This window comes from Halichoerus grypus, chromosome 2, assembly GCF_964656455.1.
Source record: "Halichoerus grypus chromosome 2, mHalGry1.hap1.1, whole genome shotgun sequence".
Taxonomy (NCBI): domain Eukaryota; kingdom Metazoa; phylum Chordata; class Mammalia; order Carnivora; family Phocidae; genus Halichoerus; species Halichoerus grypus.
The window spans coordinates 24,694,150-24,722,020 of NC_135713.1; the positions used below are offsets into that span (position 1 = coordinate 24,694,150).

The 27,871-nt window shown below is 43.5% G+C and overlaps 1 protein-coding gene and 1 long non-coding RNA gene across 5 annotated transcripts in view; one reads left to right on the plus strand and one right to left on the minus strand.

Moving 5' to 3' along the window:
- Positions 1-1,130: 1,130 nt before the first annotated feature.
- Positions 1,131-27,688, minus strand: LOC118524181 (uncharacterized). Its single transcript, XR_004911488.2, has 3 exons — positions 27,537-27,688; positions 22,418-22,466; positions 1,131-2,288 (listed from the first exon to the last, which is right to left on the minus strand). It is a non-coding gene; the product is annotated as an uncharacterized LOC118524181 (long non-coding RNA).
- PDZD2 (PDZ domain containing 2) overlaps positions 26,895-27,871 on the plus strand; it is a 343,515-nt gene continuing 342,538 nt past the window's right edge. For 2 of the 4 annotated variants that reach the window (XR_013445502.1, XM_078066608.1), the window contains exon 1: positions 26,895-27,209. The gene's annotated coding sequence lies outside the window, so the exon portion shown is untranslated. The remainder of the gene's footprint in view (positions 27,210-27,871) is intronic. The other 2 variants (XM_078066602.1, XM_078066604.1) reach the window with 1 other exon arrangement.

Below are 27,871 nucleotides of genomic sequence, written 5' to 3' on the forward strand. Positions count from 1 at the left end.
ACTTATTCTTCATGATTATGAATGAAATTTTATCTAATTTTTTGCCTTTTAATTTTGAGGTATAACTTACATACAGTAAAATGCACAGATCATAAGTGTATATTTTAATGAGTTTTGATATGCAAGTGCCCATGTAACCCACACCCCTCTCAAGACACAGAACATTCTCTGGGGTGCCTGGGTGGCTCAGTTGGATTCTTGATTTTGGCTCAGATCATGATCTCAGGGTCATGAGATTGAGTCCCCTGTCAGGCTCTGCACTCAGCAAGGAGTCTGCTTGAGATTCTCTCCCTCTGCCCCGTCCCCATTTGTATGCATGCATGCGCTCTCTCTCTCTCTAAAATAAAGAAATAAATCTTTAAAAAAAAAACACAGAACATTCTCATCACCCTAGAAAATTCCCTTGTGCCCTTTCTCAGTCAATCCCACCACCCCACTCTCCTGGGATAATCGAATTTCTGATTTTTCACATTAGATTAAGTATGTCAGTCCTAGTACATGATATAAATTGAATCCTTCGATATGTACTCTTGTTGTATCAGTAGTTTATTTCTTTTCTCTCTCTTTTTTTTATTGTAATATTCTATTATATGAACAGGTATTATTATTTTTGCTTTTTTTTTTTTTTTTAAAGATTTTATTTATTTGAGAGAGAGAGAATGAGAGACAGAGAGCATGAGAGGGAGGAGGGTCAGAGGGAGAAGCAGACTCCCTGCCGAGCAGGGAGCCCGATGCGGGACTCGATCCTGGGACTCCAGGATCATGACCTGAGCCGAAGGCAGTCGCTTAACCAACTGAGCCACCCAGGCGCCCATTATTTTTGCTTTAAACAGTCAGAAATCCTTTAAGGAAATTAAAAATAAAAGAGAAAAGTCACTTATATTTACCCACAATTTTTTTTTTTTTTTTTACCATTACTGCCACTCTATGTTCCTTTGTGTAGATCTGAGTTTCCATGTAGTATCATTTTCCTTCAGCCTAAAGAATACTTTTTTCAACCTGTCTTGTCATTTGGAAATGCTGATGATGAATTCGCTCAGCTTTTGCTTAACAGAAAAATGTCTTTAGTTTGCATTCATTTTTGAAGAATATTTTTTCTGACTATAGAACTCCAAAATTATAGGGTTTTTTTTTCTTTTAGCACTTTACAGATGTTGATCCTCTGTATTTTGGCTTTCATCATTTCTGACTGAGAATTCAGTGCCATGTCATCACTGTGCCCTGTATGTAATGTGTCTTCTTCCTCTGACTGCTTTTAAGATTTTCTCTTTATCTTTGGTTTTTAGTCATTTGACTAATTCAACAATAATATGCCTAGTATGGGTTTCTTTGTGCTTATTCTGCTCAGGCTTCACTGAAATTCTTGAAGTTATAAGCTGGTATTTTTCATCACGTTTTATCTTCAAGTATTTCTTTCTGCACCATACTTTCTCTTCTCCTTCTAGGTTTCCAGTTGTTATACAGGACCCCCAAACTACTTGTTTTTTATATTCTACTGATTTTTCTCTGTTTTTCTAGTTTAGATAGTTCCTGTTTTCCTCTCTTTAAATGCACTGATCTTCTCTTCTATGGTATCCAACTGATCGCAAATTTCATCCAGTGAATTTTTTATTTCAGAAATTTTCTTGCATGTTGAAGGTGCTCAAATGCCTGGTGATCCCTGTCTATTCATTTATATTTAAGAATGGGACACAGAAAAGCTGACAGGGAGCTCTGGGTCCGTAAACAAGTTTCTCGGCTTTGCTGTAGAGTGGTCATGTGGGAGCAGTAGGCACATCTCAGAGAACCCAGAAAGGAAAAATATGGAGGTCTCTTCTTTAGGACCATTCAATTTCTCCAGGAAGAAACTTCTAAATCTTTGCCTACCTAGTAGATACCTTGCTGCAGGCATTTTTCTAGGAGAGACAGTGACAGAGATAGAGACTTAGGTTGGGGTGGAGGGAATAATAGCTATCTTTCTTCTTGATCATCTGACACAAAGAAGACAAAACAACCAACGCTGTTAACAGACCCAGACTTCCTTATCATCTTTTCAATGCCTCATTTAAAAGTATGAGCAGATCATCAAGGATCACCCAGACATTTGCTTTTCCATCAGTTCTGTTTTCAGCCCTATTTCTCATTCTTGCCCTTCCAAGTATGTTCAGTCTTCTGTCTCAAAGTTCTCTAGTTCAGATCTCCCATCAGGGCTTCCATTGACTAGTGGAAGCCCGTTGTCAGGGGAGCCTGGGAGACGTGGTTCACAGTGGTCAGCCTTCCAGGGGCCTAGAGCAGGGTGGAGAGTCCATCTGCAGAAAGCAGAAAGGAGAAGGATCAGCACATGAAGATTTTTGAGACATATCTGTTGCATAACTTGGGGAGAAATCAAGATGTGCCAACAGTCTAAACATTCTCAAGTGGCTGAAACAAAACTGCAAGCCATCTTGTGAAAAAACAAAAAACAAACACCAAACAACTTCTTCACTTTACCTTTGATGCCTGTCATATGTAGAAATACATGAGGATGGAAATGCAGGCATTTCAGATTAGAAAACAAGATTGTTTCATATTGCATGCTTATGCCTTAAGGTGACTCCTAATTTATCACTTCAGTGATGGAACCAATTGCTACTCAGGGGGATAAAAAAAGGAGCAAAAGAGTCAGCTCTGACTTAGTGGAACTGACCAGGCTAAGGCATCAAGCGACTGTTTCCAATGTGTACAATTTCAGAAAATGTCTCAGTCTTGTCATGGATGTCCCTAAGGATTTGTTTAAAAATTCAAATATCACACATTTATTATACGCTGAGAAAGCCACCGTGCCTTCAGTTATACGTTCTAGATGACAGTTTAACATGATCCTGGGACTGAGACCATTTATTCCTTGCATATTACTCAAAGCCTAATGGTATGTCAGGCTACTTTCCCTTTTGTTAATAATAAAGCCTAATCGGTATTTGATCCAAAATTATGTTGCACTTGACAAAGCTGCGGCTGACATTTTGATGCTTCGTATCCGGTATAAGTATTTACCAAGTAGTGTGTCATGTTTCAGGTTGATGACTTTTCCTACTAGGAATCAGTGGATGGGATTCAGGGACCTGTGAAACCCCTAAAACTGGTTGCAAAATGTTTGACATGCATACATTTTTCTGGGAAGAAGATCTATTGTTTCCACAAATCCTCCAAAGCTAAGCATTCCTCTGCCCTTCTAAATTAATTAGCACTCCTCTTCCTAGTTTTCATCAATGGCCCTTCCACTTTTATTTCGTTGTTTGGGCTTACATATTTTCATTTATTAGCTATTATTATAGGGGATTCTCAAGAGAGAGAAAGATAAACAAATGTGATCAGCTGTTTTTAATGTTGAGAAACCATGGCTGAATACAGATGTATTGAAAAGGAAACTAGATGAAGGATTCCCAGCCATAAAAAGTTTTTTTTCAAAATAGAGATAAGAATTTATAACAAAGATGCCCTCCCTGACAGTTTTGTTGGCTTGCCTTATGGTGTTTTAGGTGAGAGAGTTTGGGGTATAAACTAATAAAAAGTAAGGCCATCTTTTCCCTGAATTTAATGATTTGCCCCTGAACAATATTAGTCTCATGGTCCTGGGTTGGGACCCATTCTCTTTTTGAGAATTCCATCATACTTATTTGGGGTTTTCCAAGATGGTGGGATAATCTTCTTGAGCCTGGCAGGATGATTATAGGCAGCCCCATGATAAAATAGTTGGTACTCCCTCCTAGGAATGGTGCATCGATACAAAGGGATTTTTGCCTGTTTTGGCAAGTATTACATAGAGAGGGGATAAAAAAGGGGTCTTAAACTCAATGTCTTTTGGGAGCTGGGCCAGTATGAGGCAGACAAGTAGTACTGGACCAAAGAAATTATGTTCTATATCCAAAGGGGGCAGCCTTTACTCAACTTCACTTTTTTTTTTGGATTAAAAAAAAATACAATTTGTAGAAGTTGGCAACTAATTCAAAACATTTTAAAACACTGTGTGGGATGAACATATGTTTTGAGGGTGTATTTGGCCCCAGGGCTGCTGGTTTGGGATCTCTGGTGTAAAGGAGTCGTTCCCAAGCCTGGCTGCAGATCAGAATCATCTGTGGAGCTTCAAAAACACAGATGCCCAGTCCCCTCCCCAGACTTGCTGCAACACATCTCTGGGGGTGATGCTGATGCACAGCCAAGTTTAAGAACCACAGAGCAAAGAATTGGTTGATGGAACAGCATTAACCATCCTTAAGGCTACAAAATTAAAAAATGATCACATTAAGGGAAGTCAAGATAAATGAATAAACTGTCACCCCCATGGGAGAGCAGAAATGGCGAAAACATATAGGAATGCCTTTAAATGTGTTCTCCCATATTTCAAATTTTGTTTTCTGATCCTTTTATGGAGGCATGCATTCCAATGTAGTAGCCACTAGCCACATGTGGCTACTTAGATTTTAATGAAAATTAAATAAAATTAAAAATTCAATTGATGAGTTGTACTAGCCACATATCAAGGGCTGAGTAGCCACATGTGGCTTGTGGCTTCTGTAGTGGACAGTGCAGATCTAGTTCATTTCTAACATTACAGGAAGTTCTATTGTTCAGGCCAGACATAGAGATTATACATGAAAATCAAGAGAACTTTATGGCCTTTTAAGCCATTCATGTAGGATTCTGATACTTCAAGGGAGTGGTAATTATTAGTATAGAATAAAACATTTCTGAATTGGCCACATGGGTCTATGCCCTTAAAATGTGTGATGCTTACCCTAATGCAAATTAATTAGTAAATATAGAGATTTATTTTTAAGTGCAGAAGTATTCATGCAATCACTGGATAAATATTTATCCAGTACCTTTTATGTGCCAAGCACTCTGCTCTTTGTGTTTTTAAATTATTCATGGAATTGACTAAGGTTAAAAAATTGGCTCAGGCAGCTTCTAAGAGTTATATTCCCAGATATATATATTACTCTTAGTTTTCAGTCTACTTTTCCCCTTTTAATTCTATGGAATTCCCTTTAATGCAACAGCTATATTAGGTTGAAACATGTTATATGGAATATGTAATGTAGTTTGATGGTTAAAAGGAAGACCAGAGGGCAGCACTAGCTACTAGCGGAGAAATATTCTCTTTGCTGAAGAAGTGTAGATGGCCAGTGATGAGTTTTGATCTGACCATGTGACACTTGCCCAACAGTGTGACACATCTAACCAGAGCAGCATTCTACACAGCCATTCAACCCCAGTGAATGCATGCTTCTTACTCCTACTCAGGTGACATTCAGGGGGGTAAAAATCCAGAGAGTCAGACAAGACAAAAGGAACCTTAAAGTTAAAGGACGTAGGCCTTGGGGTTAAAAGCAAACTTTTAAATTTGTACAAAAATCTGAACTCTTGGGGATCATCATAAATAAAATTAAAAAGTAGAATTTAGGTAAAAAATCATAAAATAATTTAGGAGAAAGCACTGTTGGGTGATGTCAAGAATTGTTGTTTAATCCAGCTTTATGGAGATGTTGATTAAGATGAGACCAAGCTGAGTGATAAATAGTCACCAGGCACAAGATGGGAGTAAAGGTGACCCCACAGAAGATGGAATGGCATGATACCTAGAAGTCTCCTCTCTAATCAATGAATTCCTCAAGGACACGTGGATTGGGTTTTAAAATGGTCCAACAAGTTAACTTCTATTTTGTTTGCAGTATAAATCGGAGTATTTTATAGTTTCCATGTGGCTCGTAGAATAATAATAAAGGCTGGGACTGCTTCTGCAATGCAGTAAATACTTGAGTCCTTATCTTCACAGTGGTTACATATCTCTGATAGTGTTAAGGAGTCATTACTGAGGGACTTGGTTCTGGGAGTTTTACTGTTAGTCTCCTTGTAGGATTAGAAACCCTGATTACCTAATCTTATCTCATAGCATGAGCTACCTCCTTTATGAAAATATCAGCCAGGCCAGTTGGTTTACCATCAATGAATGACTTGCACAAAAAAAGTACCACAGTGACTTGAGTTTCTTTCTTTTTCGTTTTTTTTTTTTTTTTTTAAGATTTATTTATTTGAGAGAGGGAGAGAGAATGAGACAGAGAGCATGTGGGGGTTCGGGGCAGAGGGAGAGGAAGAGAGAAACCTCAGCAGACTCCATGCTGAGCAGTGGGCCTGATGCAAGGGCTTGATCTTATAACCCCAAGACCATGACCTGAGCCGAAACCAAGACTCAGGCACTCAAACAACCACTACCATCCAGGTACCCCAAGTTTCTCTCTTTTAAACACACACATATACACCCTCATATTTATAATTCATATGACATGCCAGGCCCTGTGTTACATGGTGGGGGGGGGGCAAAAGATCAATAAGACACACACCCTACCCTTGAGGAACTCATATTCTGGAAGATGAACAAATAATTATTATAGGATGTAAAAAATACAATAACAGAGATACAAAATTGAAAGTGACATGAATACATATAAAAGGAGATTGTCTAGGGATTGTGGATAAGTCCTCTTTTATTTGATGTTGACTTTACAACAAAGAAAGGCAACAAGGATAAAGAACATTTTGATATGTTGTTAGATCCAAGGCTGTAATATTATTGTTTTAATCTTGGTCATCATCCTGTGTTGAAATAGCCCCTAAACTTCCTACTTCCAAAAAAACTACCTGAAGGAAGAACTTGAAGTAAGGCCAAGAAAGAACTAAGTACTAGATGGGAAATAGATTCTTAAAGCCTAGAAACATCTGGGATATGAAACACCAAATAGGTGAGTCTATTGTTTTGGCTGAGCAAAAGAGGGTGAAGGATATGGCAAAAGAGAACCTTGGCCCAATGTCAGGAAGAGTTTGATAGACTTGTCTTTCAAAATAGCATGTGTGGAGCTGACTGGCTAATTGTGAGGAACAGTGATCTGGAACAAAATGCCACTAGATCCACTAAATGAAGTTTACACCAATGTGATTACTTAGAGATATAGAAGCCACGTCTTGGGTTTTGGCTAAATTGCTTAGTGAACATTTTTGTTAGGTAGACCTGCCCATGAGAGAGCAGTCCGCTTTGTATCAACATTATGAAAAGTAGGACCATCAGCTATTATTGCAAAAATACATTATGGGTGGGGTAATAAGCTGAAATAAATCTTGAATATCTGAAATAATCCTAAGCCCTCGGATTGCTTTTTCTCTGGATGGAAAGCAAGAACTCTCACTGGGAACCATTTGTTCCCTGAATGATCTTGTCCCTGCCCCAGTTCATCTGAGTTTGCTATGTAGTCTACGATTAAGAGTTCTTGAATATGGGATTTGTCCTCCATCTGTAAGACTAGGGTTTAAATATCCCTTCCAGCTCAAGGCATAGGAATCCTTTTATCTACGTAACTGCCTGAGAGCCAGCCAGCATGCCCTGGCACTGCATTCAGGCTGGGTCTGTTCTGATTGGTGCGTGCACTGACTGTACCAGTTGTTAAATATTTTGAATATTAACAAAAGATAGAGATGTACATGATGTTGAAGAATAAAACAAGGTGACTGATTTTAATAGACATCCTCGAATTAGTACTTTCAAACTGACAAACTTAAAAATAGCCTTCTTGGATGAGTTCTCTTCAGAACATTTTAAAAACAACATCAAAATTTTTCCCTTCAGATATTTCTGGAAGGAAAACATTCATTTGGATGTATAAATTATGGCCTGATTGTTAAGAAATCATTTATGGTATTTAAAGTTGTGTGTGTGTGTGAGATCTCATATTAGACCACCACGGTTGGCTGGTGTTATTAAACAATGCAAATACTTTTCTTTTGAGCTGTGCTCACCACCCCCCATTGAAGATGGAAAACAAATCACACAATGTGACAATCTTAAGTTGCACCTAAATACAAGCAGCAAAATAAAGCAAAATGCCAGAAGAGCCAAAAGCGTGTAATTTTATGTCTTTGTGCCGGCCGGGGGTGGGGGTGGGGAGGGGCGGTGGTAGAGATATTTGTGACTGATGAAAAAAATGTAAGAATCTGCACTAACTCACTCTGTAAGGTCAGATCTCTGCTATGTCAGGTGAAAATGTACCCCGAGTATCCGTACTTACCTTGCTATCTGAGGAAGCAAGCATGGGCCCCATTTAGATTAAGAGAGGGGCAAGAAGAGGGATATTCAAAACCCTTGTAATGGGGCTCCCAACCTGTCTGCCCTTGGTATTTATCTGTGTGGAAAATGTTATGAAAAGTGCTTGTCTGGGGACCAGACATGTATTAAATGACAGGATCTATTCAGGTGATGAATCTAGATCGTAAAACTATACTTAAACATAGCTTACAGTGTTAAAAACAGTTTTCCATACTCTGCCCTGGTATGGGACCCTGGATATTTTTCACCCTCTTTTTATAGATGAAGAACCTCTGACTCAGGGAGGATAAGGGATTTTGCTCATGACCACACATTCAGTGAGGAGGTGAGGACACACCCATGTCCCTCAGATCTCAGTCATGCTCCATGGTTCTATAACAGTGAGCAAAGACTTTGTGGATCGAGAATTCTGACCTCAGGGTCTGTCAGGTAATATGGCTGCTTCTACCCTTGGTCGGTGGCTACCCTGGCAACCGATTGGGCCACCCTTTGCTATGGAGAGTCCCACTTGTGCACACGGGGCTACTACCTACCTTGTGGCAGAATCACGACTTAGGGCCTTCTTGGTATGCACCCTCATTCCTAGTTCAGTGCCTGGCATATACAAAGCACCTGGCAGATGTTGGATTAAAGACCCTGAAATGTTGCCAGGGCATAAAGGAGAGAGATGGCCCAGCTACTTGGCTCACCCACTGCGGGTGGGCAACAATCAGAGTGTTTAGCTATTAATACTCCATTGGGAGACCTACTTTTTGCCAACTCAAGAGGTATTCCTTGTACACAGGGGCAGGAAAGAGAATTGTTTTCCTATTTAACCAGATGAGAGTAATTTTGATTTGTCTAATCACTGCCCAAGTACTGCCAGCCACGTGGAAAAGGAAGGACATTCATTAAGTTTTCACTCATTCAGAAATTCGGCTTTGTTTAGTCAGTCCCAAGGGTCTTATTGCACATCGCAGATGAGAGAGCGAGGCTTCTCCAGGAAGTCCTTGATTGACAGCTGGCTGCCTGTGTGTGTGTGTGTGTGTGTGTGTGTGTTTATGATGGAGCCTGGGAGTTAGACCCCACCCTCTGTCTTAGGGGTGAGCCCGTCCTAGGGGCTTCAGGAGTGTCTGCAGCACCCACCTGCTCCCACTTCTGCCAACCAAACTCAGCAAGGAATGTCAAGTTCAGGGAAAGCACTCCAGTCAGTGGGGAGAATTAATTCCCCATCCTCTGTCACCTAAGACTTTTCTTTTTACGCACTGCTCTGCGTGGCTACCTTGTCCTAGACCACTAACCACCAAGCCAACTTGATAAACTAAACTATGCCTGTACCATTAACCCCAGCTCCGCTCTGTGTAAGTAGGAAATTACCCTGGAAGAAAAGCTGAAGCAAGGGGCCACGTTCCAAGTTGCTGGGTGCTCTGACAACCTTTCTCCCACTTCAAGATGGCACCCTCTCCCCACCCTTATGTAGCGGAGAAAGCTCCTTCACAAAATCATTTTAGGTAGTGAGGCTTTACCACTTGTATCTTCAGACTGCAATAATTCTTAGCAATTACCACTGGCCTACAATTATTGATTTGAGCATTTCCACATAAATTACTCATTTCCTCCTTTTCTGTGTGTGTTTTTAATCCCTAACAGGGCTCTCGTGTGAAAACAATGGGTGCAGAAAGTGCTTGGAAGGACTGTTATAGGAAATGGACAAGCAGAGGAAGAAATTGTGCTTTTTTATTTTTTTCTGCGCTATGCTTGTCTTACTTTCTGGGTCAGTAGTTTTCCTTGAGGGAGCCTTAATTTTAATTAATAGAACAGTATCAGCCTCAGCCAAGGCCCTTAGTGCACGCACGATCCACTGTGGAATGATCTCAGGAACGTCCGTGTCCGTGAACGTTGGCAAGCTCACTGCCACAAAGCAGCAACACCCCGAGGGCCTCGTGGGAGCCAGGTACCCCTGCTTTCCGGTGCGGGCAGGGCGAGCTATGGCTTCAGCATGTGCCTGGGTCCTGCTGCCCTCCAAGCCTCCAGCTCCAGCAGCTGTTCCTTTGTACCTTTCTAGGAGGGCTGCTTCCATCATTTCTCTCTTCCTCTAGAAGCTCCCTCAAAGCTCCGGAGCAAGGAAATCCCAAGAGAGACCCAAGAGCAAACTGTGGTGCTGTCTACCTTGGTCTTGGTGGGAATTGTTGTGGGCACGATGCCCCTGGCCTGGTGTGCTTTGCTCTTTGTAGATGTGGGGCTGCCAAGGCTGCTGGGCTTGGCCTTGTGTAGCTCACAGGACAATTCGTGGTGTCCTCTAATCCCCATGAGGAGTGTGAGGTGTCGCTCTGTTTCCAGCAGTGACAACAGAGAGTGTCAGGGCTCAGCATCTTGTGTTTGAGATGATTGATACCCCGACAATTGAGTCCAATGAGAAGGTGGCATCTTGGCTGAGGCTGTCAATAACAAGCACCTTGTTTTGAGTTTGGAAGGTCTGTGGAGTTCTTTGTATTTAGAGTGCCTCTGAGGAGAGGCCCACACCTAGCAGAATTCCTCAGAGGACTGGGGAGGACTGGGGGGCGGGGGGTGGTGGAGAAAGAAAGAAACTCTGTTTTGTGGCTTTGGTTACCAAACCACCTGACCTAGCCCACGTCTCATCTTACTGACCTTCTAGCACCACCCCCCACCCCACCACTCACCTACAGCACTCTCTTCCCTACCTCCCTGCTCAGAGGCTGCCCTCACCTCCCCTCTCTCCCAGAGGCTGCCCTCACCTCCCCTCTCTCCTCAGAGGCTGTCCTCACCTCCCTTCTCTGCTCAGAGGCTGCCCTCACCTCCCCTCTCTCCTCAGAGGCTGCCCTCACCTCCCCTCTCTCCCCGGAGGCTGCCCTCACATCCCCTCTCTCCCAGAGGCTGTCCTCACCTCCCCTCTCTGCTCAGTGGCTGCCCTCACCTCCCCTCTCTCCTCAGAGGCTGCCCTCACCTCCCCTCTCTGCTCAGAGCTGCCCTCCCCTCCCCTCTCTGCTCAGAGGCTGCCCCCCTCTCCTCCCTGCTCAGAGCTGCCCTCCCCTCCCCTCTCTCCCAGAGGCTGTCCTCACCTCCCCTCTCTTTCACACGCTGCCCTTACCTCCTCTCTGCTCAATGGCAATCTAGCCTCTCCTGCTTCTTGAGCTCTGTTCTCCTCCTGTCCATATGTGGTTCTGACTCCCAGAGTTTTCACACGAAGAAGACTGAATACATAGTTTCTCTGGCCCTGTTTGCTCTCTTCTATCCCCACTGGAGCTGATCCTCACAAATGCAACAACAGTTGCCCGTTAGTTCTACTCTGATGCCTCTCCAGGCTCTAGCAACTGCTACACTCAGTCAAGAACAGCGGACCATGGCTCTGGCTTGCTGTGCTTACCTGACGCTGTTGCCCAGGTGGGTAGGAAGGCATCTTGGCCAAATTATATACAAGGGAAGATGCCTAAGACTTTGTTAATCTTTGGCCCCGGAATGAATAAAGTCAGCATATCCTGCCTTCCAGTAAAGTGAGAGTTGTGGGATGGGTTGAGTCTCAAGAAAGATGAAGCTCACATTGGCATTGGATGGATATGTATGGTGACAGCAGGCCAGATCTTTCTTCCCTTTGGCAGAATGAGGTGGCTAATCATGCATAGAGAGATGGGGGACTTTTCCCCGGTAACTGGAGCCACAGTGACCAAGTACCCAGGATCAGTACCCTGGGAAGTCAGTGTAGAGAAGAAATGTCAAGAGAGCCAAGGATTGGTTGACAAGAGGGCCATCGTGGCAGGCAGGGGATGATAAAATGGAGAGGGGGATGTGTTGTGAGTTGGGTCTTCCGGGAAGCAGACTCTGAGTTGGAGATTTGTGCATAGTTAGTTGATAAGGGAGTGATGCTGGGATCAACACCTGGGGAAGGAAGAGAAGAAAGCACAATTGGGCAGAAGGCGGAGTTGGTCTGTGATGCAGTCTTACCAGAGGCCTTAGCCAACCCCATGGGGAAATCAGAAGCTGAAATAACTCTTCAGAGTTGTCCCGAATTGGGGCAAGGAGCCTGGATCTTTATTTTGCCTTAAGAAGAGGGTGTGCTTTGCTCTTTTTAGCTAAGGCAATTCCCAAAGAGGGCTAACAGCTGAGTACTAGCCCTGAAGAGGGACTGTAGGAAGCAGTGCCCTGAGGTATCCACTATACTGTGCAATTTGAGGAATCACAGGCAGGATGCCCAGAGAAAGGGAATCTCCCGAAGGTCTGTGAAGAATTAACAAAAGCTCTCATGAGGTATTGTGAGGGCTAGACCAAGAAAGGGTCTGTCCACACCCCTGTCCCCACCCTGTCCCCACCCATCCCTTCTTTACCTTGGTAATTTCACAGGAGCACTGTGGTTGGGATGAGAGAGGCCCTACCAGGATTTTAGCCCACCTAGGGCCAACAGGAAGTGACCAGCTCTTTTTGCAAAAGATTGGACCACAGAGGTTTTGACTTTGCAATATGCTGATCGGGAAGCTACTCCCTACTGCCCAGGTTTCTGACATTGGCTTGGCCCCAGTGTGGCATCTCTCCAGCTGTTAGCGCAATAGGTTTCTAGAAGAATGGCCAATTTTCAATTGTCTTGACGGTCATTTCGGGATAAAGTTGAATCTGAATGAGCCATGTGCCAGCATGTATGCTTAGAGAAAACAGTCAGGCCCTGTTTCATTCTTGAAGACTGAGAGATTTTCTCCAAAACAACCTCAGGTGTGATTGGGGCCAGGGACGAACTGATAACTTACTATATTGCATTTTGTAATGACCCCACTGATGTCACCTAAGTTTTAATCATGTGGGAGTACTTGTGTGTGTGTGTGTGTGTGTGCGCGGGTGTGTGTGTGCGTGCACGCTTCACTCTAAAACAGTGCTTGCTCCAGATATTAGGGGCCCATTGGAGAATGTTTTCTCACTTGGCTTCTCTGAGTTTCTTCCACCCATTCTGCACTTGCATCCTCTTACCCTTCACTGTACCTTAGTAGTCTTCGGTCCATATCGTTTGCTACTGATAGTTTCAAATGTAGGAAGCTCCTTTCTGATGATATATATCTCCTTTCTTCAGTCTTTGCAGCCTCTTCCAGTCTCATTTTAAATATTACAGCTCATCATTTTGAACACTGCAGCACTTTGAATGATTTCATTGGCTATGGTTTAGTTTTTGTGTTAAGATTCAGTGGGTTTATTTAAAAATAAGTGTCATCTTTGATGGGTCTTGGAGATAAAAAGTGGATATTTCACAGATGCCACATAGACATGGCTGATGAAGTTCGTGTGCTCATTCATGTCCACTCTCTTCTTTGTCTTCCATTGATCTATGGAGTTGCCCATCCTCAATAAATTCATAAAGAGTGATAGAAAATAGAACATTCCAGGGTGCCTTGTGCTTACAGAGGTCATGAAACTTGTTTTGGATAACTTGGAGGAAGTTTGATCAGGTAATGGAAACAGAGAGAGCTCCCCTCTTCAAGACAATGCAGAATGCATATTGCTTACTGTATGAGACTCCAGCATGCGCTGGAGGGGCAGATTACTTGGGTTTGAGTCCTGGATCTCCTATTAAATGATGGGAAGTGCACATAATACAAGGATAATTGAAGCTGAAAGAGATCAAGTCAAGCCATTTAAGATGAACTAAAAATTTAAGTGAAGCTTTTTTAATCTAAAAAAATAGAGCTACAAATTATGAAAATAAAAATTTATCTTATTCAATAGAGCATAGATTATAATTGCAACTATGTGTTCATTCTTAGAATGAACACAGATAAATTTCACGTGGCTATTTTGGCATAATTTTTAAACTAAAATGATATGTGGCATGATACAACAGCTTTCATTTAATGTATGATTTTATAGAAGAAATTTTTTGGCAAACATACTAGAAAGCTCCATTCGTTTTTCCAAGGATCTTTCATAATTCCTTGACATTTAAGTCATTGTTTTTTGAAACCCACATCCTGTTACCATCCTTGTTGATTTTTCTTCTCCAAATGTTAACTGCTTTACCTAGTTTGTCAATGGTTTTTCATGCATTTTTAAGCAATATTTCAATACTTTCATCAGCTTCATAGACTCTTGAATCTTTTGAAATAATTTCAAAGGTATTTGTAATCAATCTGCATTTTTATTTGCAATGCACTATGTTCTCTTATTTTTTATTTTGAAATAGTTTTAGACTCACAGAAAAATTGCAGAAGGAGGACGGAGTTCCTGTATGCCCTTTACCCGGATGCCCCTTAATGTTAACTACTTACATAACTAGGATAAACAGTCAAAACCAGGAAATGAACACGGGCACATGATTTTTAACTAAAGTATACACCTTACTCAAATTGCACCAGTTTTTCCACTGATGTCCTTTTTCTGCACCAGGATCCGATCCAAAGCCCCCCTCCCATTGTGCTGTTCTTTTACCTCCTCAGTGCCCCCAGTCTGTGAGGGTTCCTTGGTCTTTCCTTGTCATTTACGATCCTGACATTTTGGAAAAGTATTGACCAGTTATTTTATATGCTGTTTCTCAATTCGGGGCACTTCTGAGGCTTTCTCACAATTATATTGAGGTTATAGATTTTTGGTAAGATCTCAGAAGTGATGTACCCTCTGGGCATCCTATCTGGGGGGTACATGATACTGATATTTCCTATTGTGATGACGTTAATTCTACTCACTTTGTGGAGATGATGTTTGCAGGGTTTCTCCACTACAAAGTTACTGTTTCTACCTTTGAAATTAATAAATATCTTGAGAGATAGTTTCAGAGTATGCAAATATCCTATTTTTCCTCAAATTCTCATTCTCCAATTTTAGCATCCATAGATGGAACTTGCATACAACAATTATTACTGTGGTGTTTGACACATGGTAATTTCCTATTCCCCTCATTCCTTCTACACTTATTAATTGGAATTTGGATTTTGAAGACTTAGTACAAAAAGCAGAATGTAAAATATCTCATTAATAGCTTTTATATGGGGGCGCCTGGGTGGCTCAGTCGTTAAGCGTCTGCCTTCGGCTCAGGTCATGATCTCAGGGTCCTGGGATCGAGCCCCGCATCGGGCTCCCTGCTTGGTGGGAAGCCTACTTCTCCCTCTCCCCCTGCTTCTGTTCCCTCTCTCGCTGTGTCTCTCTCTGTCAAATAAATAAATAAAATCTTTAACAAAAATAGCTTTTATATGGATTACATGTTGAAATGCCAATTTTAAAATACATTGGGTTAAACAAAACATATTAAAATTAGCTTCCCTTGTTTCTTTTTACTTTTTATAATGTGTCTACTAGAAAACTCAAAATGACATGCGTGGCCACATTTGTGGCTCATATTACATTTCTATAGGACAGTGCTGCTCTAGGGACTCAGATAATGAACTTTTGTGCTATCTCATAGGATGATTGTAGGAATAAATGAGAGTGTTATATAAAGTGCTTGGCATAGTGCCTAGCAAACAGTGAGTACTCAGTAAAAATTGTCCACTATTACTGAGTTACGAAAGGACAGTCATTCTCAGGAACTCTCGACTTCTCGGGGAACTGAAATGTTTTCATTAAAGACATCAGTCAATCAGGACTTCCCTAAGAGGAGGAGAACCTGCTAGAGACACTGAGCTCCTTCTCAGGACTAGAGGACCTGTACTTTAGTTGAGAGCCAGTGGAGAAAACCAGAGTTTACTTACGGAAAACTGGGCTGGTTGCTGATTCCAACAGGAAATCTAAGAAGACAGGAGAGGGAGGAATACACACGAATTCAGCCACTGAGAAGTGCAAAAAATGTGTTGCCTTGTGGGACAGAGGCCCAAATGAAAAGACTTTTTGCGAACGATGGATAGGGACTCACACCAGGCCTTCGGTTATCAGTGATGGATGGCCTGCTTAAAAGGCATCTCGTCTCTCTGGATCAGTCCGACAGGTAAGGCCACCTGGTGCTCTCCCTTCTTCTTGGGGCATAACTGATGAGCTTGCCAGGCTGAGTCATGTACCAGAATGTGCTTTTCCAATTAGTAGCATCCCAGGTATATTCTCTTCCTGATGGCAGTTAAGACACAAGCCAAATTCCTTTGATCTAATGATTGGCACTGCTAGCAAAGCTTCTCTAGGATCTGTTATTTTACCCTAGAAGTTACTTGGGTCCCAAGCAAAAAAATGATGAAAAATCATGGAATGGTCAATACTCCAGATGTATCTGTCTAAAGGTACATGGATAATTCCCGAAACAACTTTATTCAACTACCTTACATAGGTAGTCTTACTAGGCTCTGTTCAAAGTGCTTTGCTTATAATCACTCATTCAATCTTCATGTCAACACTGTGAGATAGATACTACCATTATTCCCACTTTATAGACAAGGAAACAGAAAGCACAGAGAGGTTAGATTAAGTTACTTTCCCAAGATCACATAGCTAGTTAGTGGCAGAAGTGGGATTCAAACCTAGGTAGTCTGGTTCCAGAGTCTATGCTTTTAACTATGACTCATATTGCCTCTCTATGGGAGCTGCCTTCTGCCCACACCCCCCCCCCACCCAAAGAGAAAACTCAATAGTAGTTTTGTATTTGAGGCTTTAAAATTAAAGCCCCTGGAGATTTTTGCTCACCTTAATGGGTAATTGCTCCCCTCTTTACCAATTTTCCAGAGGAGGAAACTGCATTTTCTAGGGGAGGAAATTGAGAGGGTAAAATGAAGGGTTGTCTGTGATTTGCTCAAAGCCTTGGGCACTTTCTTTTAAGAAGGGGATAGAGAATCTTCTATATTGGCTGTCCCTTAGCTCTAAAGAGTGAATTAGTTTGGCTGGGTAGATATGTCTCTCTCTACTCCTTCGGCTTTCTGTGTTTGTGTGCTATCATTTGCTAAAGATACGACAATGTGCTCTTTGCTTGGGTTTGCAGCTAGGAGACCTATGTGTGTTTTCCCACCTCCCCCAGGAATGCAGCCAGAAAAAGTAATAGCATCCAAGAGCCATCTGGGAATGTGTCCCAGACCTGCTCCAGATTGGGACACAGAGCCAAGTGCACACCCACCAGCTTCAGAGTTCACCTGGATTAGACTCACTGCAGAGAGGTTTGTCACCAGGAATGATTTATCTGGGATCCTAGCTGTTCAGATTCTGGCAGGTGACCCTCTGGGAGGGAAGTAGCCAAGATATAGCTCTGAATTTGATGTGTAAGGTTCAGAGTCGAGGTGTAGCTTTGACCCTGCCATCACCAAGCTTTGGAATGGGGATACATCTCTCACTTTGATTGCTTCCAGACTCCTGTTGTCTCCCTGAGAAATGCAGAGAACGGCACCTAAGCTCATATCAGCCAAGCATGCAGACTGTCTGAGAGGTAGCTGAGAGATCTAGAGAAGCACATGAAAACCTCTTGATGTGATTTCATTATATTTATTTAGGCAACGGAATTGTATGAGTCAGGGTCCTATCAGAAAACAGACAGCACATTCACACAGGAATAATTGGGGAGATTTTAATTGACAAAGGTGTGGACAAGTTAAGGAAAACAAAAAGGGATAATGAAGCATGCCAAGGCTAGCAACTGCAGGGAGCTGTAATTACTGTAGGCCAGAATAAGCAAGAGGAAGGAGTCCCTACAGAGAAAGGGCCTGGTAAGAGTGATGGGAACAGAGTCACTGTCAAACCACAGCCCAAATGGGGAGCCAGAGAGATCACTGCCTTCTTGCTATCATGCCTCTGATTTCCCTTTGGTGGTGCCCAAACCAGAAGGCAAGAAACAAGGAGGAACACAATAGGAGGTCAGCTTCCTGAGGCACGGAGCAGAATAAATGATGGGAAGTAGATCTGGAGGGCAAGCAGGGATTATCTAGCCTAGGAAACACATCTTAGTATGACTTTTGGTTTCTAGGATTGGATGCATTGGTTTGTAGAGGTCTCATACTATGAGAAGTCAAATATGCTTGTCATAAGCAGCCAAACAGAAGAAATCAATTGAAGAACAATTCATGCTACACATTAAGGAATAAAATGCTTTTTAGGTACCTTTTGTTGTTGTTGTTGTTAAATCAAGAAGTCCAGGAGCAATGCAAAGTAAAAGCATAATAATACTACTTTGCCAGCACAAGGCAATTAACTAAATGGTCTGTGTGTATTAACTCTCAGTATCATGAGCACCTTATTATGCTTTTGCTACTCATCCATTTATTCAACAAATATTTTCTGAGTACTTATCTTGTGCCAGACACTATGTCAAGAACAAAAACCTACATTTCTGAACCAGATAGACAAAGATTTTCTACCAAAATACCTGCAGTTTATATTTTTAAAAAAGCAAACATTAAGAAAATAATTTCACAAAGAATGACAAGCAATCAAGACAAATGCTTTAAAAGAAAAATACATTGTGCCATGAAACAGGGCACCCAACCTGGGAGAAAGAGAAGGCTTCCTGGAGGAAGTGAGGTCTAGACAGAGCCCTGAAGAATAAGTAAGAATTGGATGAGGGGCAAATTGAGGAAGAAAAAGAGCCTCCAAGACAGAGGAAACAAAATTCTCCAGATTCTGTAGAATGAAAGAGCATGGTGTGTGGATCTGAAAGGCAGATAGCACTGCTGGGTTTGGTAAGCAAGAGGCAGAGTGGTACAAGGTGAGAATGACAGGTAGACAGGGGCCAATCACATGGGGCCAAGCAAACCCGGCTAGGGACACTGCATTTCATCCCAAGCATGATGTTCCTGCACTGAAGAATTCTAAGCATGGTGATACGAGATTTCTAAAAGATGACCAGCTGTACGGGCATGAGCCTGACAACAGAATATCAGGCTTGGTACAGGGTGCATTCAGGAGGTTCCGGCAATAGTGTAGATCAAGGATTGGATGGGCAAACTTTCTCTATAAGGACCAGAAAGTAAATATTTTCTGCTCTGTGGGCCATATGGTTTCTGTGGCAACTACTCGATTCTGCCCTTGAAGTACAAGTAGCCATAGACAATCCATAAGTGAATGATCATGGCTGTGTTCCAATAAAAACTAATTGCCAACCTCTGGTGTAGACAAAAGATAAAGGTAGCTTGGGCCATAGTGACAGAGCCTACAGGTACTTGAGAAAGAATTGATAGGATGTGCTTTTTGGAGATGAGGAGTGAGGGACACTGAGGCTTTGGGTTTGGACAAGTGGGAGTATTAGAGCTCTGTTTATCGGGGTGGTTAACAATAGAAGGGAATTTGGGGGGGAAAGGGCATAAGTTCAGTTCATACTTATATAGCGTGAGGCACCTGCAGGAAACCCAAGTGGAGAGATGCACCCTGACAGAAGGAAGAGGAAGGTGGGTGTTGATTTGGGGAAGACTTATTAATCTGGAGGTAGGAAGTTAAAAGGGTTCTATCCCATAACTTTGATTTTATCTGAGAATTAGAAAGCAAGGTCATCTTCAGATAAAGAGAAGGTAAGACAAGTGTAAGACAGGAGGAGTCAGAAATTTGAACATGGTGAGGAAGGTTTAAAACACTTATTGCATAAATGGGAGAGTGGGTTGACTAGAGAAATAGCAGTGGACACTGTTTAGAGCTGGTTGTGATAGGCAACCAGGAATTCACCATCTACCCACGTATGGTTTGGGGGTTTTGTTTTGTTTTGTTTTGTTTCTTCCCATCAGTGCTTCAGCCATCAGGCAGTGGTGCAGGGAAAGGCTGGTTTCATCCTGGAATGGAGTTTTCAGGTAGGTGCAACCAAGGCACAAGATAGTTTAGATAAGAGAGTGATAGAAACGATAAGCCATAGACCCAAAGCATGGGGGTCCTCACACCATTCCTGACCTTGAGTTGTAAGGTCATGTTTGTTTAACCAAATACACAGACTCCACTGGAGAGAGCTGCAGGGAAAGCCATGTCTTCCCTGGAGGGTAAGATTCTGCAGGCGAGAGTGTTGAGAAAAGAGGGTGAAGGAATAGGGATGCTTGTCGATGACAGAGTTGGGACTGCCCGTGGCAATATAGGGGAGGAAACTGCATTGGAGTGGAGGTAGAATAGCATGGATCTGAGAGCATGGCAAGTGGCAGATCACCAAGAAACGCTCCTAGTAGGGATGGACTAACGCAAAAGTGAAGAAGGCACATTTACATCTCCAGTGTGTCTTGGAGGCTGCCGAGCATTCAAACTTACCACATTTCAGTTGAGGTGTAAAAAAACAGAAAGTGGACATGGTAGGGCCAGGCCTGCCTCTGCTGATGGTCTGTGAAGGTTGACAGTTGTGCTCGGCAGCATGTGTGTGGTCATCCATGGGGCAGGAGGCAGGGCAGCGAGCGTAGCCTTGCATCATGGGGCATGGTGTCTGGGCCCAGCTGGCCCCAGGTCACCCCCATGGACATTGACAAAACCTAGACCGCTCTTCAACTGTTGTGCTATTAATCATCATTGCTGCACCCCTGCTGAATCAGCGTCCAAACCTCTCAGGGGTCTTCTGCATTCTGTGTGTTTGTCAGGGAACCAGGGCCAGGGCTAGAGCAAGACAAGACAGGTGCCTAGGGCACAAAATTAAGGCGGCTCAGTCGGTTGGGCGTCTGCCTTCTGCTCAGATGATGATCCCAGAGTCCTGGGATCAAGCCCACGCATCAGGTTCCTTGCTCGGTGGGGAGTCTGCTTCTCCCTCTGCCCCTGTTGGTCCCTCTCTCTCTCTCTCTCTCAAATAAATAAATAAAATCTTTAAAAAAAAAATTAAGGCGGTCCTCACTATCAGGATTAGGCACAGCCCAGAGTGAGCGCCCAACCCTAAGAGTGAGGGCTTCTCTATATTTTGTATCCTAGGCACCTCTCTGACCTCACCCTGGTTGGGCCCACCAGAAACCTCTAATATGAAATGGTATCTATGGGACCATTCACTTTAATTTTAGAAAAAGATTTACAATTAGCAATTCCAGAAAAAAAAAAAGTTCAGTTTTGGAGTAGGTTGTGAGTCCTTGTTAGACAAATCTATGCATGCCAAAGAAGCAAACTTTGGGAAACTCTGCTATATGACGCTCTGTGTTACTGCATTTTCTGTGAACTTTTTTGATCTCTAAAAGCACTTTCTTGCAAATTCATGCTGGAGATACAATATTGATAGGCCCCATGACATTCTGACTGATGGTACATGTCTCAAAAGACTCTAATAAGAAAAACATCATTCTTTAAGGAGCATTTGGAATTTATCATAAAGAATTAATTTATAGGTCTGCTGCCTTCTGTGGAGAATATTTCCTCTACTCTGGCATGAGACAGAGGTATGTCTGCACCCTTCGACGGCAAGGGAACACAGATACCCTCAGTCCTTGAAGTCAGGCTCTCTATCCTCAGAGACCATCGTCCTGAGATGCGTCATCTTGATTGTAAACCAGGCATTAAATAGGCAGAATTAGCATTTTCAAAATGATGGGCAGATTTACAAAGTAGGGCAAGTTGATTCCTAAGGAGTCTCCTTTGGGCTCTAGAATTCTGAGCTCTCATCGTCTTGTGTTGGCTTTCATTCTTTTGTTTCTTCTCTATTTCCAGGTGGTCTGATTGTCTCAGTTACAAAAACAAATTATTTAAAAGCAATTTAGGTTATTTGCTTTGTTGATAAGTACACAGTAAAGCAAAAAAGAGGATTCACTGCTCCCTGGATTCATGAAAAAATTTTAACAAATAGAGCAAATGAGCATTTAACTATTTTTTAATGGTTTTCTATTAACCAGAAATGAGGAGGACCCCATGACTTAAATAAAGGCCAACCAAGAGCATGATCCCTGGGGCTCTTTTCAAGAGCAGCCTTAGAGGAACCCACTCAGATGGGCAATTAGAAAGAAGGAGGTCGCTATTAGCATTTGCTAAAACAAACAAAAACAAGCTGTTCTCATATATTTTCCAATAGACAATGACTGGCTTTTTTCAAGTCCACTGTATTGTTTCTTCAAAGGTTCTGCTTTCTGTGGACCAGTATATCACTCCTGAACACAGCAGAGATGCAAAATGCATTTCTTATGTTTGGCCCACTAATTCATACATCATGTAAATAAGTTGTTAATGATGATTCATCAACTGCCTTATCTACTGCCCTTGGTGATTCTTGCTGTACACTGAGATGAAATGTAAATCATCTTAGTCATGTATTTTCTGTGACGAACTGAAATGGCCATTCAAAGAGCTATTGTTCTCACCTTCTCTCATTTGGAGAGACCTTTACAGTTTTTCCAAGTATTTTTGCATCTATGATTTAGTGGGGGACTTGAGATCCTAATGAGATCTTTAGAGGCAAGTGTTATTACCCTCATTTGAGAGAACCTTGCCTGAGGTAACCCCACCCTTTACTGAGTTACCGCAGAACACGGCACTGATCTGTGGCTTTTGTAGGCTGGGTATCATTACCTGGCTTTCATTTCCGTGTCCATTTCAGTTGTCCTGGTAAAGACAGATGCTGAGATTGACAAAAGAGACAATGAAGAGTGAACGTAAAATTAAGAAAAGGACACAACAGCAGCAACAACAACAACAACAAAAACAGAAGATAGAGACTAGTGTTATGTTTATTTTTATAATTGCTTTTTTGGAGATTATTAAATGAAGATATCCGGAAGGAGAAGTATCTGATGAAGGAGTAAAAATAGCATATGACTGACTTGGAATGATGCCTTTTCATAAGTAAGTAGAGCAGAACTGAACAAGGAGAATAATCAGCAGGGGAGATAGCAGTTAGGAATGAGAATGTATTGTGCACAAAATGAGGAGTTAGGAAATATCTTACCTAAATAGTCTACCAATTTAGATGCACAGTGATTTGACTGAATTGGAAGAGCCACTGGGGGAGGACACAAGCTTCCCAATTTCTGGAAGGAAAATGTCTTTTACAAGTGTACCAATAGGATCGAAGCCCCAAGCCCCGAGAAGATCACCATGTCCTATCTCTTGTGTAAATTCAAAATAAAGACACTGGGCAACTAGAAAACAAAACCTATGCGTATGGAACTTTAGATATGCTGATTGCACAGTACTGGTTATGTTAATCAAAGCTGAACCTCTCTCTCTCTCTTCAGTAGCCTGGTTTTACCAATGCCCTGAGCATATAGGGTAATTCAGCACTGGACAGAATTATTGAATCATTTATATAAATTGTGAAAATAATAAGCACTATCTGGTCTGCACTTGCTAGTGTATCATTCATTTTTTCCTGCCAAAAATTTTATTAAAAAAAAAAATTACCCTGGCAACCATGCTTACATAGTATAAATGGAAGGCTGAGTCAAAGATAAAATAATGGATGATTTAGCCACCTAAATAAATAGAAGGAGAGATAGTATATTCTGTATGGGACAGCCCCCTAGGAGAAAATCATAAATTCTGCATGTGCCATAATATTGTACAACACTGAAAACAAAACACATTTGCATAAGTTCCAATGTCATGCTCACAGACACAGTGAAACTCATCTTTTTCAATATACACAGGATGAAAAGTACTTAAATCGTTCCCCTAAACAAGTATTTTAAAACAGGATACATCACATGTAGGTCCATTTTGTGTATTGGCTAATAAAAGATGTGGTCTGAGAATAAATATTACAAAATTTTCATCAAGGTTTAAAATAAAATCTATTGGCACTAAGACCAAACACTAGAGTATGATCTAACTCGGGCTCCCTCCCATTTTTAAAGTCACTCTATTTCAGTATTTCTTCGGATATGCTCTGTGGGTCACCCAAGTCACAATCACAGGGCACAGGTTAAACATGCAGTATCCAGAGCTGCCCTCCAGACTCAGCATATGATGATCTCAGGGGCTGACGCCAGGGTATCTGAATTTTCAAATCTCCCAGTGATCTTTAAACACATTCCAAGTCAGGATCCAATGAATGAATGCTTTACTGTCATTGTTCCTCAGGTGCTCTTCCTAAACCCTTCCTTGGCCACCGGATGGCTCATTCCAATGTGTGTTCCTGAATGGAAGAGTTAGTGGCCAGGAATTTCCAGAGGAAAAAAAGGGAGGCTCATTAGCTGGGTAAACGGGAAGCTAGAACCTGTTCTGGAGAGAAAATGAGCCCACAGAGGCTTCCCAGAGGAGGGAATCAAGCCAGTTGTTGACAAAGTCTCCTTCTCGTCCCAACACACTTGGGGGAGCAAGATGGGAAGCGACCTTCAAGATTTCATTTGAGTTGGTGATGAAACTTCAATTCAGTTAGAGCTGCCTGGTGGGGGTTGTTTCTTCACCTAAGAGGAAAGCTCAACCAAAGGTCGCTGCAGCCCGTGGGGATCTCCTTGGAGTCCCCTAGAGTACGCTGCATTCTTTTACCTATCATTGATAGATTATGGCCCAGACGAATACATGTTTTTTTCCTTGGTTCATTATTTTAATCTTCTCTTGTCCCTAACTAAGCCTTAGATTTTCTAAATCCAACCTCCTCCTCCAAATCATGTATATTATGAGTAATAAATTAAAACAGCAACTTGGATAGAAGTACTAATCTGTGACTAAATATTTAACAAGGGGGCAGGAAAAATTTACATTTTGATCTTCAAACACTGGAAAATAAATGCCCTCAGTTGTGAGTTTTCCAAACTGGCAAGACTGCAAGGGCAAAAGAAAATTTCCATGCATTTGAATGACCCCTTGAGAGGTGAGCTATTATTAGCAGCAAGAACTTGCCAAAAACTATCTGGAAAATATTGGATGAAAAGTGATTGAAACTAGAAGTATTTTAAGCTGGTCCGCAGAGCCATGTCTGAAGGAGACAGATGAGCAAATATTACATATGCATAAATAATATTTATATATAGTATTTATGCCTGCATATAACACATATAACATATCATATATATCTGTATATTTAATGATTCCTTTTAATCCAGCAAATATTTATTGAGTGGCTATTAGGGGTTGTGCACTATGCCATGCTAGGTTTGGGGAACCCGAATGATAAGATCTAGGTTCTTCTTCCTCCAGGAACTCACAAACTGGAAATGTGTGAGGGAACACTATGATTCCTACAACTTAATACAACCTGACAAGGGCTATATTAGCAACTTACAGAAAGGTTAATAGAGGAGAAGAAACCTGAGGTTGGTGCCAGTGATCAGAGAAGCCTTCCCAGAACAGGTGACATTTAACTCTTTGGGATTTCAGCAGACACAGAAGTGTGAGAATGTCATCCTGGCAGAGGAAACAATTTGCAGGTTAGGAGTACATGGCTGGAATGAAGGAGCTGGGGATGCGTTGGGTAAGGAATGGCCGCGCTTATGGTTTGAGTGATAAGTTCATTTACATATTCATTTATTCAGCAAACTTTCAGTGGGTGCTGAAGGAGGTAGGTGCTGGGTACAGAGGCTGAGGAGACAGGTTTTGCCTTTTCGTGGTTCATGTGCTAGGAAGAGAGTGGTGGAATATGGGACTGGGACTGTGAAACAAACAGGAACCACCAGCCCTGTCTGATTCTAGAAGGATTTTCTGTGGTGTCCTAATAGTACCTTCCTGGGTAATAGCTGCCATTTCATCCAGCACCTCCTAAGTGCTGTGCTGAGTAGCTGTGTCACTGCCAGTCCTTACAATGCTAGGGGGTAGGTATTTTCTCTATTTACAGAAAGGAAGAGAGAAGCTCTGGGTGCCTGACCTTGCACAACTTACACTATAGGAAGCTTGGATTTCTGCAGACATTGATCTCAGTGGCCTGGTAATTATAAAAGCTGAAGAACAGCTATTCAAGTACTTCCCCACCCCAGCCCCTGTGGAAAATACCATCTCAAATGCCTTGGGACTCCCCTGGCCTCTGATGCTGCGGGACAGCTCTGCACCATCTGTGCAGGTGATCTATGTCGGTCTGCTCTTCTGAGAGACCGGAGCTTATTGCCCTGCTGGGCTGCCCCGGATCCCTGCCCCACCCCACCCCATCCCCATCCCCCCAAAGCAAAGATTTCCAATTACTGCTCTGCAGCAAATGTCAAAAGCATTATTCAACTATTCATTATCCCAGGTTTTGTAATTTTTCATATGTTTTTAACTCTTATCTGCTAGCGCTTGAAAAAGACCAGCTTTTTCCTCTTAAGAGAGCTTAATTTGCAGAGCTGTGCAGTCTCCCTATTATGTTCTTATCATCCTCTCCCTGTGGTAGGCAGAATGACAGGGATGACAAAAAAAGAACCAAAAATATTTGAAGGGCTTCCTGAAATCCACGGGAATGGAGGATCCAAAAAGCCTGAGGCTTCTGTTCCTCGACTGACCTGGAATAAGGCCAAGGCCGATCGGCATTAGCTCTCACAGTCCACTCAAGCAGGGGCTCTTGGCTAGTTGTCCCAGGGACCAAAACCACCACTTCAGGGCCATAGGACTTTGTCTCTGAGGATTTCTCTCAGGAGCTTAACTAGGGGATTAAGCAGCTCTGAGGTGCCCAGAGGTTACCCCGAAATTCTCGAAATTCCCATACCAGTGTTAAATCAATTTGGGTATCAGAAGAACCAGAGGCCAAAGTTTTCTTGGTGTGGGTGGTTAGTCCTTCCCCCATCTCCTTTGGCCTCCCCACCCCATTCTTGTGTAAGGCAATTGACATTTTTCTCGACGCTATGCAAAGGCAACTTCAAGTCCCCTAGCTCTTTTTCCACCTAGATGGCGCCCCAGGCCCCGCCATCTGGAAATTCTGAGCCGCCATCTCCCTGGATCCTTTCCTCCCAGGATCCCCAGGTTTCTGAAGACAGCGCACCAGGACTCCGGGTTCACCCAGAGGGACACTGCACGCGGTGTGCCTCGCTCGGGGGGAATCCCCGCCCACCCTGTCATTCCTGCAGGGGAATCCCCGCCCCCCGTCCCTGTCACTCCGGGAAGGGAGTTCCCGCCCCTCGAATCTACCAGAGGGAGGGAATCCCCGCCCATCCTGGAGGCTCCGTGGATCCCCAGCGCCGCGCAGCTGGGAGAGCTGGGCGCCGGTGCGTGCTGGCCGCGGGCGGAGAGACGCGGTGGGGTGGCGGCTGCGGGGACCCGCCGAGCCGCGGGCGCCGGGGATTGCGCCTCCCGCGGCTGAGGGCGAACCGCGTCGCTGCAGCTCGGGCAGGCGCGGCGGCGGCGGCACCGGCGGTGGAAGCAGCGGTGGCGGCGGCGGCGGCAGCGCGGAGACCCGCCGGGCGGCGCCTGGGTCCGGACGCACGAGGAGCAGCGGGAGGCTCCGCCGAGCCGCGCGCAGGTGAAGCGACCGTCCCGCTGCGGCCGGGACGCGGGGCTTCGGATGGGCGGGGGAGGGGCGGTTTGGCAACCCTCCTTCCCACCCCCCCACCCCCCGAGACCGAGCGAGCCCGGGAAAGTTTAGTGACAAATCCCGGTGCGGGAACCCCAGCCCCGGCACGGCGGTGTGTAGGGAGCCGAACCCGGGTTGGGCGGCTCAAACTCCCCTCGTATCCGGCCGGGGGCGAGCAGGACGCGGCCACGGGAAGAGGGCCAGCGAGAGCGGGATGACCCGAGCCGCACTGCTGGGCACACTCAGGACAGGGCCTGCGCCCCGGGTCCCCCATACCTGGGCCGTCGCCTGGTCCTCTCCTCCAGGGCGGAGGTACTCAGGCTCCCGCGCTTCCTCATCTCTCGCCGGGTTTGTGCCCGCGCAACAGACGCGCGGGTAAAGGGAACGGAGGGGGCACGCAAAAAGCAAGGACGTCTTTGGGGGCAGTATTGGCATCTCCCAGGGAGATGGGGAGCGTGCACATGAGGAAATCCTGCTTCCCTGTGAAGTCGAGTTCCCCCTAAAATCTGGCCTTGTTCCTTTCTCTCTACCCCCGCCCTCTCTCTCTCTCTTTCTCTCCTCTCCCCTCACCCCTCTCCCTCTCAGGTTTGCGTTGATGTTTTAGGTCTTTG